This window comes from Kryptolebias marmoratus, linkage group LG12 (assembly GCF_001649575.2).
Source record: "Kryptolebias marmoratus isolate JLee-2015 linkage group LG12, ASM164957v2, whole genome shotgun sequence".
In the NCBI taxonomy this organism is placed as follows: Eukaryota; Metazoa; Chordata; class Actinopteri; order Cyprinodontiformes; family Rivulidae; genus Kryptolebias; species Kryptolebias marmoratus.
Window position 1 is genome coordinate 20,723,870 of NC_051441.1, and position 11,917 is coordinate 20,735,786.

The following is an 11,917-nucleotide window of genomic DNA, read 5'->3' on the forward strand; positions in this document are numbered from 1 at the left end:
GAAAGTTCTCAAAGTGTCACAAGTATCTGGAGGAGCTTCTTGCATCAAGGTATCAGGTTCCTGTTATCTGTTCAAGCCAATGGTCAGGGCAGGACATCAGGTTCGTTTTTTTTTTTTACAATATTATGTGAAGGAAAAGTGTAATACTACTACTACTACTACTACTACTACTACTACCACCACCACTACTACTACTACTACTACTACTACTACTACTACTACTACTACTACTACTAATAATAATAATAATAATAATAATAATAATAATAATAATAATAATAATAATAATAAATAATATTATTAGTTTTCAAAATTAGTAGTAAAAATTATTTAGTTTTTAGTTTCCTCACAACAAGTGAGGAACTGAGTTCAAATCTTCTGTGTGCAGTTTCCATGTTCTATGTGTGCATAAGTCTTTGAATGAGTGTGTAGATGGTTGGCTGTGTTGTGTGGCCCTTTGATAGGCTAGTGACTTGTCCTGATTGTACCCCACCTAATGACTAATGACTGTTGGGACCAGCACCAGCTCCCCCAGAACATGGATAATTATTCATAGAGTTAAAATAGAGAGCACTCTCGCTCATTGTCTAATCAGAATTTGTGATGACATGGAGGATCCAAAATGTCAACAAACACATGCGCATTTATGAGAAGACATGCCATCTTTGAAATGATGTAGGCCTTAAACTGTACACTAGATTTTCCTAAAATTCAACACACTGGTGTAAAATCATGTCGGCTTCATGAAAGCTGAACAAGACAATGGCGAGCCAGAAGTCAGCAGGGAAGCTAAAGTTAGGACGATGTGGACTGAACTGATGGATTGTCAACATACAGGCCTGTAAATCAAGATTTCAACAGCCTGTCTTTATAAAATATAGTAAGAATACAAGTGTAAAAGTAAAACATGCTTGACGATAACCCGTCTAGGAGTGGCCAGATCATAATGTGAAAAATCCATCATCAGATCTCAAGCAGCCGACACACTCAAAGATAAATATTTTCCAGTGTTATTTATTTTAAAAGCTGTATTTTTACTGAGATGTTACATCAAGTGGAGTATATGACTTCAGAGTGAGCCATAATGCCGAAAATAATAAACAAAAGGAAACTATCTGAATATTAACCAAACTTACCTATTTGAAAATAAATAAACCAAATGACAAAAACTTACCTCCCTAACTAAGAAAAACAGGAGAAAACTAAGCAAACATAAATGGCAGCTCACTCCTACAAACTCCAAACTTTCACAAGGTGTTTTTAACGGACAAACAATGTGGCTGGTTGAGATGAGCAGAGGATGGGGACTGGCAAGAAGTCCAAGTCAGCAGCTTTAATGTAAGTCACCTCCAGGAGGCCACCAATTGGACGTCTCCGTCATCTTCTGGGAGCCAATCAGAAGATGCACAATCATATTTACATAATTACATTACTACGCCAGTCTTAACAAAATTAACACAATATGTTGTAGGATCCAGATTAGAAGGAGCTGAAGCTTCAGGGAAATCAGGATGTGTGCTCTTTAATTCTATATTCAAATTATAGCTCAGACATGCAACAGCAGTTAATCACATAAATTTGGTGATTAAGACAGACACATTATACATTTCTTGTATAAAAAACAAAGCCAGAAAGTGTCAGTGTGAACAAAGTAGACTTGCCATGTGTCAATATGTTTTAAAGGTAGTTTTTCTTATTGAATTAACTAAATTCTTGCAAATTGTATATTGTAGTATTACTTACTTATGGAAGGATATTCCACATGCTTTTTTGTGTTTATTGGTGCAGTTATCAAACGCACACAACTCAGGCATGCTGCTACAACAGGATGACTGATTCCCGTTTTGATAATGGTGACGATTGTCCATTAGGTCAAATGATCACTTAATGAGTGCTCCCTCTCTGTTTTCCACTCTTTGTAATTGTTACAGATAATGAACTAAAGAAAGTAGTCAATAATATGAGGAAAAAGGATTTACTCTACCATTACGTTCATACACTCCAATTTCTCCAATAAAGAACAAGTTACGAACCATGTGATTCTTTCTGTTCATGCCTAGTTTAGTACTTAAATGTAAAGAAGTAGCTGTGGCAAACTGGGACAATTGTAGAACAAAACAAAAAACGTTCAGGTAAGAAAGTAATTTTTTTTTTTACTTTCTTCATTTGGGATAGCATTGCCTGGTTTGTAGGTAAATTCATCAAACTTAAATCATGTTTATTGGATGTGTAGATATATTCCATGCAAATTGTTAATTCTAATCTTTTAGCTCTTAGCTGTAATGTTAGCTGTAATGTTAGCTGTAATGCTACAAGCTGCATACATATTTATATATATAGGCTATATGTGTGTGTGTGTTTAATCTGTGAGTGTGTGTGTGTGTGTGTTCATGTTTGGGTGTGTGTGGCATAATGCACATCATGCCACATCCTTTGAATTGCTATTTTTGATGATCATCAATGGTAAAATGTTGCACTCCGTTGCTGAGTTTAGGTTTAATAATGTGATGCTTATGATCTATAATTAGGCACTTTCCCATTGATTCACATAGCTCTTCTCAAAATGGTGGCACACATTCCCGTCTTGGTTTTATAGATTTGTGCTGGGGCTGGCTTTTCCAGTGTTTCTTTAGTTTAGTAGTTCAAAAACAGGGGTGGGGGGATTGACTGCCACAAACAAGATTTGGACCCTCTCAATAGAGATAAAAATCATAATTTGAGGGGGTTGAATTTTTACATCCCATACTATCTGTAATCATACACGTTAAACTTTACTTCTCATATAAACGTAAACATGGAAGAATCTGCTGTTGTGATTTCAGAGGCCCCTGAAATGGACAGTACCAACTTGTAACGCTGCTGTTACATGAACCTCCCCTCACAGTCAGTTATAGGTGTACATTTAGCTGAAACTTCTGTCCTGAGTTCCTGTCTAGAGAGGTTAATATTCACCCCACATCGAACAGGCACAAAGTCAGCAGTGAGTAAATGTTCTAACTAATGAGTTTTCAGTTTTCTTTTTAGAGTTTTGGAATTACATTGAGTGGTGTGTCTGACAGTGAAAGCTGCACTTTGCTTGAAATTAAAATTTAGCTAACTAACAAAAGCAAGACTAAGCTTCTGTTTTCCTTCTGAACATTTCTGAAATAATGTCAGAACTCCCTTTGAGTAAATCCGCAACAAATATCTAAAAATCAAAACCATTTCATTACCACAGTTAGATTTCAACTAAGGGTTTCTTTGAACTATGTTTCATTGTACAACAATAATGTTGTTGTTTTACATTATTGTTAAGTTGTTTTTCTATCCTCTGTGATCATAGCAGAAGAAAATAAAACAAAATAAGTTATAAACACCCCCACCACTCCAGACCTGACAATCTTTAGAGGGAAAAAAAATCAGTTTAACATAGTTAGACTACCTCAGGATTGAGTTTTTGGAGTCTGATGATAACTTTTATCTTTCCATATATTTTATGAAGTTGATATGCTCCTATTTTATTAGTTGAACAGAATGTTGAATAGGGTTAAGTATAAATTTGTTTTTCTATTCTGATGCTGTCTAAAGAAAAGCTGATTGCTTTCTTCTTATATTTGTTCTGAAATGATTTAGTTCTCCTTGTCCTTAATGACAATGAGACAGAGCTGCTGTACATGTAGCTTGGTTCGAAGATCTCCCTCATGCTGACATTTGAAACATTGTGGAGCTCTAATCTTGGATACTAAAGGTTCGTTCTGCTTTTTTTGTAACATTTGGCTACAGATATTTTATGTGAACAGTCACTTGTTGTATGTATATGTATGTATTTGTATGTATATATACATACAAAATTATCATGTTTGTATTAGATGGGACTGTCTTTGTATGAAAAAATGTTAGTTGCCCACTGGATTGGCCTCATTTTAAGAAAGAAAAAATATTTTCAAATCCAAGCTGCATGCACAGCAGCAGGGACACTCGGTAAGGCTGCAGAAATCATCCAAACAGTAGTCTGGGAGCAAAAGTGGGTGACTCCCCAGTCTGTTTGCTGACTCCCTCAGCATTCTTTTTATTCTGTTTTATGACTTGCTCTCAGAGACAAAGAGCGGTTTTGTCCCACCATGTCTGTGCCTCAAATGATTTTATTACTCCCACAAGGCTGGATGTTCACATTCCAGCAGCAGGCGCACAGGAAGGACAGAGTGAGCAGGACTATTTTACTTTTTCTTCATGCAAAACGTCTTCATATTTGGCCTGTTTTTCATCTCGTCTGGTATGCTCTGCGAAAGAAACCTATAAGTAGAGACCCACTCCTTTATATATATGTGTGTGTGTGTGTGTGTGTAGGTGTGTGACTGTGTGTGTGTACATGCAAAAGTGTAAAATCTATTTCTAGAAACTCACAGCTATTTAAGACTTCCAGCGTATTTGAAACGTAAGTTTGTGTAAATTATGTGCTGCATTAATGTGAAATGCCAACATTATAATGAAATGGATGTCTTTCTTCATTCAATTAAAATTGTAAGCCTTTCCCTTAACCTCAGATGCTCAAAACCTACATAATAATCCCCAAATAACAGAATTGAATATTGCTCACAAAATTCTAGCTTTGTTTCATATCCTAGGTCTTGGTCCAGTTTTGCCGTTTAGAGGTTAGTGAGTTTCTTCCAGGCGTTTTGTTTATGTTATTCTATGATGTTGACGTTGATGATCAATTTTTTTTAATAATAATTTTTAATAAATGAATTGAAATTGGTCATGATACTCTCACAATCATTTGTGGGACTGTTGTGTCTAAATTGGTCATAATATCCTTGGTGTTATATTATATAGCTGAGCAGTTATTAAAGTCATACAAGCCCTAAGGCTAGAATCTAAATATAGCATGAATGATGCTCACTATCACAAGTTTTATATGAGATAAATAGAATTAGAAAAGTTGGTTTTCAAATTGTCCCTATATTCTAAGCAGTATTTAACCCTTTCTTTTACAAAAAACAATATTAAACACGTTATTTTTGCTGTTGAATCTGCTTGAACAGTAAAAACTTTAAGTAAACTATAATTTAGGCTTTTCATTAAGTTAAGACAACTAACCCAGCTGTTGTTTACAGGTTCACACCACAATGCTTGCTTTTAAAAACCTCCTAAAGCATATTAGTTGGACAGTCAAAGTGAAAACTCAAATGTGTACCATGCAGTGTGTGTATATTTTTATCAGTTAGTGCCTGATGGACTGTGGAAAATGAACAAAGAACAATAATAAAAAAAAAAATTAAATTCTGACTGCTAATTCAAAAACAAACAAAAATATAAAATAAGTAATTAATGTACAAAAAGCAAGAATTCAATGTGTAGGCACATATTACGTCAGTACATATTTATAATAGCTTACAAAGTATGCCCTCCAACTCCAGACAATCATTATTATTACTATTACTAATTATTATGACTATTTACTGTTTTCTTAGATTTGTTATAAAATGGAAAACTTATTTTCTTCACTTACAAATTAAAAATGAGTTAACTATAATAAGTTTAAATGTGGCTGCATGATGGTGCATGGATAGCACTGTATCTTTAGAACAAATAAGCTTTCATCTTGACTATTCTGTGTCTGATTCTAAGTCTGCACGCTCCCCCTTTTGCACGTGTAGGATTTCCTCTGTGTTCTTCCACAGTTTGAAAATATGCATGTTTGGTTGATTTGTAGATTCTAAATTGTTCAATTTTAGTGACCTGACCGGGCAGCACGTCATCTGTTGGGAAAGGCTCCAGTCTCAGCCCACCCTGAGTAGGTCAAACAGAAAACTGATCAATGTTTAAATGTTTTTTGCTGTGTATGTGAGTGTGTGTGCCCCTCTGCAGATGAGATTTTCTAGTTTAATGAGACGAGGTTGCAGAGGAAGTTGGTAGTCAGCCTGTGCATGATGCAACAGTGCCACCTGGGGATTGATACCAGCTATTAAAGGTATAATTGTGTAAATACAAATACTTCTTGCAAAAAAAAAAGCTTTTGCTTTTGTAATTATTGCTGTAATTAACATTTGTTTTTCTTTCCATGAAAACTAAACCTGGACCAATCCTTTGATTGACTGTGTTTCTGTGCTGTCCTCAAAGCCCAGCCGGTCGAGGTAGATGGCCATTCGCCATATAACTGGTTCTGCTTGAGGCTTCTTCCTGTTGAACGGGTTTTATTTTTCTTTACACTGTTGCCAATGTGCTGCTCAGGATGGGAGACTGTGATGAAGTGAAGATCTGATGCAGTTTGCTGGTTTTCTTAGATAGATAACTTTTACTAATTGGCATTTCTGTATGTGGACTGTATGTGAAATGTTTTTGACTTTTGTTGTGAATTGGTGTTATTTAAATAAACTGAGTTAAACTGAACTGAATTAGGGACAATTTTGGTCATTTTCTTTAAAGGAATAAATAAGTTTACCATGTTTTTCAGATGTCATGTCATTCATGCAGAAATATGAACTTAACTTGTATATCTTGTTTAGACGTCAGAACAAACAAAGTTTACGGAAATAATTTTAAATAAAAGACACTTCTTGTGTTTTTCTTTTAATCGTTTTTTCTTTTCCTTTTATTAATTTCTAATAAAAACATCGTAGGCCATCACAAAAGCTAAAAAAATAACCCCCGAGGAAAATTAAAACATACAGCTACAATGATCCCACTGTAAAAATGCAGGAGAAAACACAAAATCTAATTTGCATTAAAAAAGGTTCAAGTAATTTCTACATAGCTTTAAAACATAGCTGTGGGAACACATTTCAACTGGAGGATGCTGTGAGCATGTCTGAATATGTATGACTCTAAAACACCTGTATGAAAACATCATAACACCAAGTATATGCAGTGAAATGCACACTGGCAGTGCATGTGATCTTGTTTGAAAATGGACAAAACGTATATACTGTATGTTTTAGAATATCTAAAATTGCAATCATGACCTAAAAACAACCTGCCCTTTTTGTGAGTTTCAAACATTTGGAAAATGTTTTTCACATAAATTGAAAACAACAGTGCTGGTTTATTAACCAGAATTACAAAACTGAATAATATTAAAATATTATTGGAATTTAAACATATGCCTCCCTAGTTTCATTTAAACAAATTCATTAATCTTTGTACATGTATTTAGACATGCATGTTCTCTGGCATCCATTAAGGGATGCTGCAGCATACTCCACACTCCTAATTCTCATGGCCTTACTCTGATATAAACCCAAGCCACCTACTGTATCTTATATCTGTCTTGGCTGCAGATTTCATCAGTATTTGGGATTGAAGTCTGAGTTGTAGAATTTCTCAGGACTGATTGACATGTTCTTTAGAGCAAGACTCCTGAGTGATGATTATTTTCATCACAAAACAAGTTGCTTACACTAGTAGGATATATGTTCTGATATGTGTTAATAAACTGTGCAAAAATACAGTCATAATCTGAGACATCACACACCCTTGAAACTTGATTTTTTCCTCTCTCAATTTAAAGAGATTAAGAAAAGGTTAAAATATTTGTTTCCACCTGCAAAAGTAGCAAACTGCAGTGTGAACTTGGCACTAAGTCAGGTCAGGTATCCAACTCACCTCCTATCTGTTTAGAGTTTGCAGCTGCTTTACAGCAACCTGACTTCAAATATCAGTTGTGGCATCTTTAACTTATTATGTGCTGATGATACTCAACAATCGAAATTTATCATATGATAAATGTCCATGACTACCTGTGGTGAATAAAATTAATATATATATATACTTGACTATGCACGTTGTTGCAGCTTGATTTCTATGGATGTAAAGTGCCCTATAAATCTATTATTATTATTATTATTATTATTATTATTATTATTATTATTATTATTATTATTATTATTATTAATATTATTATTATTATTATTATCTATCAAAGAATTCTGCTTTAAACCATTTTAGAGCTGTTCCTGTAATCACAAAATCATGTTTAAGCCTCTGTAATCAAATGCAGCACTGAGACGTAACAGGACAAGTATGGACACAAGTCCACTGTCTGAGGACAGGAGTATATCATTAGTAACTTTCACCAGTGGGAATTAAAATCACAGTTAAAGCTGAAAATGTCCTGCTGTGTTTCTACTTTTTGAAAGATGAAGAGCAAAAATTCCAAGATTATTTGAAGACAGCATAAAACCATGACCTGATGGATTCTCTCAACATTAAAGACTTTTTTATAAATCCAGCTGCTTTTCACAACAAACAACAAAACAAACCTGGACAAGGTTTATTCTTCTCATCAGATCAGGTTTTTATTCCTAAAGAAACACATATTTCAAATATTCACCCTCACAAATTCATTCTGTCCTTTAAAAAGTGTGGTGAGGCGTCAGTTCTTCTCATCATTCAGGTTCTTTTTCCTGGTCTGAACTCTTCTTCTTCACGTATTTTGACGCGCTCCAGCGTCTTGCTGCAGTTCCTGCAGGTCAGTGCGCTGATGTCCATGAGAGAATCGACAATCAGCGACACAAAGCATCAAAACAGAGGTTTGACTGTGGAGCTCAGCAGCTAACTGATGTCCAGCTGACAGAAAATGTCTGTATGAACACATGAACACACAGTGTGAACACCTGAAACAGGTGCAGCCGCTGCTGTAGGTCACCTGAGGTTGATTTGACTATGAGAGCAGGACCTTCATCAAAACATCTGTGCTTTTGATCTTTTTAAATAATTCTACACAACTTTCTGTGGCAACACAAACAGACAGTGAAGGGACCTCACGGTGCATTCAAGTACAACCTGTAACATCGATAATCCACTCTGAAACAGCAGAGAAAAATGAAGGTTGAACCACCCGTTTAGATTTACATCCACAGTTTTCAGTCTCACACCTGTATTTTGGTTTCATTACTGATGAAATAAAAAAAAAAAAAAAACATCAGTAAGGTCAGTTTTTGTTCCTGTTTCTGATGATGGCGTCTCCTAATCTGCTGCAGGACAGCAGGGATCATCTGACTGGAACCGGATTATAATCTGGATCTGATATGGACTGAAATGATTTAGACTTTTGGATTAGAAACATTAACAATATAAAGTTTTTCCTGTTTTCAAGATGTTCCTTGAAACCAAAAAAGAAAGGATCCTGGTTCTTCTGAGAACAGCCTGGTTCTAATGTTCTTGTTTTAGTCTTAATGCTGATGAGGGTCTCAGTCTCTCAGGTTAATGTCTTGGGCGCACACACGCACGCACGCACCCCCCATGACGTCAGACGTCACCTAGGTTTTAAAGGCCGCAGATCCGTTCTGACGTTCACTTCACCTGGACTCTGACCGGTGTGGACTTCTTGAAAACACTCGCTGAAAACAAGTAAAGAAAAGGACTCGAGATGACCATCCCTGCCCGTATCTTCACCTTGGGAGTACGTTTGGCCTCCAGGACCCTCAGAGGTCAGACAACTTTCTGCTGCTTTCAGATTGGTTAGACTTAAACTGGAATTAATGAGTATTAATGAGTAACATCCTGCAGAAACCTGACAAATATGCTTAAAAACATTAATTACTGGGGGAAAATCGAGTAGCACTTTTAATTTTTATTTATATGTATATATATATATATTTTTTTTTTTTTCATTTAAGCTTGTTAGAAAAAACTGATTGTGTCGAAGCAGACGAATATTTATATTTATATTTTTTAAAATGATAATTTGCGGTAAAAATGTCTGAATTTTCCCGGTAAAAGTGTAGAATGTAACAACCGTTGGTAGGTATGAAAAAATCACTTATTTTGTTTTGAGAGCTCCGGGTTTCAACAGTTTGGCGTCGAAATAAGTAAAAATAAAATGGCGACCGGGTCGAATTTTATAAAATGCCAAAGAAATGTTTTTGTGTTGCTATGATGGAGATGATGGAACTTAAGAACCCCGGCCGTCAGAACGTCAGACGGCTTACGTAAAGGCGCTTTGGCCACGTGACGTCACCACGCAGCGGAGCTTAGCTACCGGAGCTAGCTAAATGCTAACTGTAACTAACCTTTATGTTGTGGTACATTTAGCTACTTCTCTGTAGTTATTTTATGCGGTGTAGCTACCAGGAGTTCATACGACTTGTTTCTGTACACACGACCCAAAGTATGTTTTATTTATGATAAAAAAAAGAGTCATTTTAAAAACCGTTACTGTTTATTATTGTCAACATCTAAGTTTGTCACAATAAATCAAGCTAACGGTTTTATGATTCTTTAAACTAAAATAGTTTGTACTATCCATGCCTCCTACAGCTGCAATATTTATGAAATAAATATGATTTATAATATTTGTGTGACTTAAAGGGCGTTCCATGTCTGCAGATTGAACTGTCATTTTAATTAAATTTCACTTTGACTTATTTAATGACTACAAAAAAAGTTTAGTCAACTATTTTTGTGTTGAAATTGGATACAAGTTGTGTGTTATCTGTTTATGTCTATAAATATTTGTTTTAATTGTTTTAATGTGAACAGGGTTTAAAATTGCCATCGAAAAGCTTTTATAATTGTCATGTTGAATATCAGAGAGCTAAGATGGTCAGACAGTATCTGTGGTTTTGCTCCTGACAGTTTCAGATTGTGAATGCTTGTTTCTCATCTCAGTAATGATTGTAGCTGTTTGTTCTCAGCTGTCTGATATGATAAATGTTCAGATCTTAAAAGGATCTTATTTTCCATCAGGTGGCCGTCGGCGCATCCACTGTCCACCACCTCCCCTGGTTCAGCAACGGGTCCGACAGCTCGTGTCGAACCACCTGGTGGGCCACCTGCTGGGGCTCCTGCCGGACATCCTGGAGCTCCTGCAGCTCATGTAGCTGCTGTAGCTGCTGGGGCTCCTGCAGCTTCCCAGTCTTCGGGCCTCACCTCCACAAGGAGGAGCAGGGAGGACGGCTGCTCCGAACAGGTTAGTCGAAAGAAGCAGAGGATGAACGATGAGGATAACGAACAGCATTTTCCTCCCTCAGATTCCTCTCCTTCGACTTTCGACGGCAGCTCCTTCAGGTTCCCAAGATACTTCAAGAGGCCCTCCTTGTGGAAGGAGGAGGTCGATGAGGACGACAACCCTGCGTGCTGCAGGATTGGACAACCTTCGCGTCTGGCGAGGTTTGAAGTGCCTTAGGTAGCGTCTTGCTCCAGGGCCAGTTTGTATATAGTTCATTTGTTTAAAACCTGAAGGGCTTGCCTTTGCCTCTGGCGGGGTTCGGTAAGCCAAAGGCAGCTGGAGCGTCTGGCGAGGCTGCCGACTCACTTGGTAGCGTCTTGCACCAGGTCTTGTTTTCTTATTTCTTACATGCACTCAATTAGCGATCAGTAAAACGACACAGGTGAGGAGGTCATCCACATCAGGAGATAAGTAGAGATACACCACATCTACCTCCTGAAACTCCTCATGGAGAGCTGCTGGATGTAGAGTGGGCATTTTGCACAGGCACAGCCTGAGTTCAGTTGTTGAAGAAACACTGACCTCTGGTGCTTCAACAGAAAATGATCCTTAATCTGATTTGGTTTTTGTTGGGGGTGCTGACACTTGGAAAACAAAAGGTGAGTATCTATTTAATAGAAATGTTTAAAAAATGTTACAAAATGTATTAATATTCATTTTGTCTTTTTATTGCAGGTAATCAACAGGGGGGAAACCCCTAAGATAAGTACCTTTTTATAAAAAAATGTCCAGAAGATTCTAAGTATTTACAAAGCTTATGTATAATGTTTAATTTTTTTTATTTTTCGGTTTGTCTTTTTGTAGGTCGCAAACAGCTGGGGCAAGAAAAGATAAGTACATTTTAAAAAGAAATGTTTAGTTTTTCACGTCAATGTCTTGTGAAATTCTAACGTTTATCTTTCATCTCTTAATATTTTGTAGGTTGGTAACAACTAGAAAATGATCTGGAAAAAAAAGATAAGTGCCATTTCAAAGAAATATGTAGAAAAT

At 36.3% G+C, this 11,917-nt stretch overlaps 1 long non-coding RNA gene across 1 annotated transcript; it reads left to right on the forward strand.

The window, feature by feature from the left end:
• Positions 1 to 2,926: 2,926 nt before the first annotated feature.
• On the forward strand, positions 2,927 to 6,374 carry LOC119617499. Its single transcript, XR_005233814.1, has 2 exons — positions 2,927 to 5,950; positions 6,100 to 6,374. It is a non-coding gene; the product is annotated as an uncharacterized LOC119617499 (long non-coding RNA).
• Positions 6,375 to 11,917: the final 5,543 nt, after the last annotated feature.